Source organism: Lipotes vexillifer, unplaced genomic scaffold, assembly GCF_000442215.2.
Source record: "Lipotes vexillifer unplaced genomic scaffold, Lipotes_vexillifer_v1.1 scaffold1358, whole genome shotgun sequence".
NCBI lineage: Eukaryota > Metazoa > Chordata > Mammalia > Artiodactyla > Lipotidae > Lipotes > Lipotes vexillifer.
Genome location: NW_006779069.1, coordinates 1070726 through 1075495, shown reverse-complemented (window position 1 = coordinate 1075495; position 4770 = coordinate 1070726). Strand labels below are relative to the sequence as shown.

The 4770-nt window shown below is 36.7% G+C and overlaps 1 non-coding gene across 1 annotated transcript; it reads left to right on the top strand.

Annotated features, from left to right (window-relative positions):
- The first annotated feature begins 4467 nt into the window (after window positions 1–4467).
- Window positions 4468–4540, top strand: TRNAK-UUU (transfer RNA lysine (anticodon UUU)). Its single transcript has one exon. It is a non-coding gene; the product is annotated as a tRNA-Lys (tRNA).
- Window positions 4541–4770: the final 230 nt, after the last annotated feature.

The window sequence follows — 4770 nt, the reverse complement described above, 5'->3', positions numbered from 1 at the left end:
CAACACCCCCCGCCCCACCTCCCATAACCCCAACTCAACCTGCCCCTGCCTGCTGAGATTTTCCAACTATACTGTTGCTGTGGAATCTAAACTGCTGTGGAATCATGTGTGTATCTCTCTTCCAACTCTTAAAAAACCCTATTGGATATTAGTTTTAGTACATTTGTATTGTCAGCTTCCTTACATGATTTTAAGCTCTTTGAGCTTCTTCATCATCATATCCTCTGCAGTGCTCAGCACTGCATGTGGCAGTGCTCCTGCCTCTATGCCTTTGCACTTGCTGCCCCCTTTGCCAGGAGTGCCAGATATCTGCTTGGCTAGCTCTTTCACTTCCTTGAGAGCTCGACTCAAATACACCTTGTCAGTGCCTAAAATCCTCCTGCCGCACTGCATTTTGTAGCTCACTTTCCTACTTTATTTTTTCTCTTTAGTACAAAATACATCTAGTATTCTATATATTTTGCTCATTAATCTGGTTCATTTTCTGTCTAAATTGCATGTTCCATGAGGACAGAGATTTTCGTCTATTTTGTTTAGAACTGTATCCCCAGTGCTTAGCACACAGTAGGTGTCCAATAAGTATTTAGCAAATAAAGGAATAAATAAATAGCATTAAATAAATGCAGTAGAAATGAATCAGAGTATACAGGCATTGGATCTGAGCCTAGAACTGATGTCAAGGGAAATGAATGATTTTTTTCCAACATGTGTAGAAGGGCATTAGTTAAATTAATTCGCAGTTACCTGGATCTGTTAAGTTTATGAAATGCCAACTAATTGTTTCATATATATGTATATATATAAAATTAAAAAAATAAAGAGTGGGTATATAAAGATTTCCAACCTATTTTTACAGACCAAAGGGAAACATAGGTCTTTGTCTCCTGGATTGTTAGAGAAATGATTATGCTTCTAAGACATCTGTTCATCTCATCGTTTTTGTTTCCTCCTGTGGTTTATGCAATTGAGCCCAATGTTACGTATTTGTTTACATAATATGGCATATGGTATTGGTCAATTCTGACCATAGAAATGTCCTGAAGATTTTCAGTAGCACTGGGCCTCACAATGTATGGTTTTGTCATTGAAAAATTAGATTTTTATTCTGGTAAACAAATGAGTACTGAGCAATTTGACAGGGATTTTGAATAAAGATGTTTAGATTTCTCACCCCACTGTACAATACTGAATTGCAAGATTTAGTGAGCTAATACTAAATAAGTAGTTTTTTCACTCATGAAAGGTAAGCTCGGATCTGGGCCAATTTGGGGAACTTGACATTCCAGAATGAAACTTGGAAAATACTGGGACTTTTAGAACAATTTGTGAAAATAATTCACTATTCATTTGAATGCAGACATTTTCCAGAAAGCATTGCCCTTGAAAAGCTTTGAAATTTTATCTTGGAGAACAGAAAAAAAAAAATTTGAGAACTATGATTACCCTTATGAACATTGTATGATTTTGCTTCTAGGACAAGAAAACTTCATCTTATAATCCTGATCTGCTTTATTTAGTCAATTTCCCTCAGTTTTAATTAGAATTCTTGATTTTTTCAAATATTTATAAAGTGGACTTAGTAAGGAGAGACTTTATTTGCAAGGATTATTGCAAAGGGGGGAAGGGTCTATTGCAATGTTGTGAGGGGGCTACTGCTGTAGAGAGAACCAGTGACCGTGAGATCTGCAGTGTCTTAAGAGTTAGGCAAAAGGGCTTTTATAAGAGGAGTGGACAAAGCTAGAAAGAGCCTGGTGTGGGGAAGTGGAATGAAAGGATGGCATACAGGACAGTAGATCAGAGAATGTTTTATCTTGACACCAGCCTCTTCTCCAGGAGGACCCATAAATAGGGGCTGTATGCTGTCTCAGGCTGAGAGTAGGCTCAAGTTCAGGGACTGAAAAAGGAGAGGACTTAACCAAAGTTTGGTTACCAAACATTTTATTCCCATTTGTCAGTGGGGACAAGGGATTGAGCTAATCATTTGTGAAGCAAAGGCTGGCCTTGCCATAGGTAAACAAAGGGCATCTATGAGTCTCATCTAAGTCGAGTCATATGGGAAGGGTAGTTCTAAGCTGTTTTCCAGAACACAAAAGAGTGGGAGAATTCCTGTAACCTTTGCTGTTTGCCAGGAACACGGGGCTCAGGTTAAATTCAACATCGTCATCCTGTCTACCTAGAATGATTTTGGACAATACTCTGGCCTTGTTCTGTTTTCTTTATAAAAAGATTACAGTGAAAATAATCTCCTGGTTACTAATTTTGACATTTGAAATTTCCTCTCCAGGATGTTCCTGGGGGAGAAAATGTGAATGTATAAAATATCTCATTAAAATAAAAAGGTGCGTTTGAAGCTTTTTACTTGCAGATGAAGTATGTATTAAAGGAAGTGATTTTCTGGTTTATATGGCAGCTGACTTGCAAAGGCATTGCATATTTAATTGTTACAATGCGAATTGTAGGATAAAATGAATCTTCTTTAAAACATTGATTAATCAAAATTAATATTTAAAAACTTTACCATAAAGGTAAATTCCCAGGTCACCCTAAGCTACTTGCTTTACAGAAAAATTAAAGACTACTTCCTGACCCTCTGGGAAGTTGCATTCTACAATGAATGATAGTGTTATGGCAAAAAGCTGCATACAGATAGAAGGAATTAAAGATAAAAAGCTAAGTGTTTCATTTTGTTGTATTGTGTTAAAAAAGGCCATCAAAACACAAAATTTATATTTAAATCAGTTCATTCTTTTCAGAAACATATTGGATTGGATACATCAACTGAGAGATAACTGCCCATTTTATTTTCTCTTGCAGCTATGTGTTTATATTAAATTTTGATTTTCCTCAAAGCAGCTCAAAGAAAATGATGAAAATGTATAATTTTTTAAGCCTCGGAAACTCCAAACATATGTAAAACAAATAAAAATAGGCTGGAGGTGGGAAAACTTTTGAGGAACATTTTGTAAAAGTGGCCACCTTGCAGGAAAATTTATTCCCACTGGGCCCAGTCCATAAGGAAAGCTTGTATCCAGTCTGAGTTCTGTCACTCACCAGCTGGATGACTCCAAGGTCACCTAAAATTTCCTAGCTTCGGTTTCCTTATCTGTTAAATGAAGACTAGATGGTCCATAAGGATAAGTGTAGTTTTAAAAGTTTATCATATTGTCTTAAAGCCAGAAATTCCTTAATTTATGAAGCAATTTAAAAAATCTGTATCATCAACAGATTCCCACCCCTAAAAGGTTTGTAGGAGATGCAATTAGGGAAGAGGGTAAGAAAGAAGGAGAAAAAAGAAAACTATATACAGTAAAAGGCTCAGGAGAGAGATTTTCCCTGAAAAGGGCTGAGTGCTCAGGGAAAAAATAATGTTTGCTGGTAACACTTTCTCCAGGATCCTGCATTCCTCTTCACCTCACCCTGGCCATGTATCTCTATGGGGTCATCACTTATGCCAAAGCAACTCCCCTCTTTCTGTTTTTCTTCTCTTCTTCCTTCTGTCTCTGCAAAATACTCACCCTCTCAGCAGCCAAGCCTCATCCTGGTTTCCAGAATTAGCTGCACCTATGACAGCCTCATCACTTTTTCCCAGAGCCCTCTACAAACCATGCATAAAATGGCTTTTGTTGCTATTTCCATTTTCAGACAGTAGATGTCTCTGGTTTACTGTTAAAGAGGTCTTCCCAGTTGTCATCAGTGTTCCCAGGTCTCCTATAGCAAGTTATGTATTGAACCACCTTAGAGTTAGAAATGTTTGATTTCCACTTGTTTGTAATCATATCTTCTAGGCAGTAATTTTACAGATTTATGTAAAATCCACAAACAGTGCTTCCTCGTCTTAGATATTTCTGTAGAAGAGTTATTTTCTCATTGTGATGCCGGTGGATGGGGAAAACTAGCTCCTCGTCTTAGAGATCTCATTAAATCATGCCATCTTCCATGAGGTGTTTGAGATGCTGCCTTTTGGAAAACTTGTATAATTGACAATATCTTCCAGCTAAATATTTGAAGTTCTAGTTCTAATTTAAAATAAAAAACTTTTCAAGTTGTATCACCCATTTTATTTTTATGCCTCTTGTATATTTCTTTCTCTTTAAGCCATAAGACATTCTTTAGTCTTAAAAGAGTTCAGAATCAGTTTTCCAGAGACACTTCGCCATTTTCTCTTAATGCCGTTCCAGTAAGGTAAAGGGAGCATTATAGAGCAGATGTACACATCTCCACGCCAGATACCTAAAATATACTTGCTGGCTTCAGAAAGATCTGCCTACCCTTTGTAAAAATTTCAAAAATGCTTTTATGAGAGGTGCCTTAAGAATTTTCATGGAAAACAAAATTATGGTGAATCTGATGAAAATTTATCTTTTCATTAATAAATTTATAATTTTTGTAACTCTAGTGAGAAATGTTCCCAGCATACAATTCCATTTATTTCACTGAATGGATATTTTAAAACTTAAGTTCAGGAATTCCCTGGTGGTCCAGTGGTTAGGACTCTTCACTTTTACTGCTGAGGGCCCAGCTTCAATCCCTGGTCAGGGAACTAAGATCCCACAAGTCATGCTGTGTGACCAAAAACAAGCAAAACAAACAAACAACCCCCATAAGTTCTTCTTTCCTTCCCTTCCTTTTTCTCCTTGGTATCTGACCAAATGCCATGTAAAACCAAAAATGTAAACGCATAAATTAAAATAAAGAGGGTTTTAATTTCCATTAAAAAGGTCTTTAAAACTCAATAGTTTTTCACATCTTGATTCATATTGGCTTTTCTGC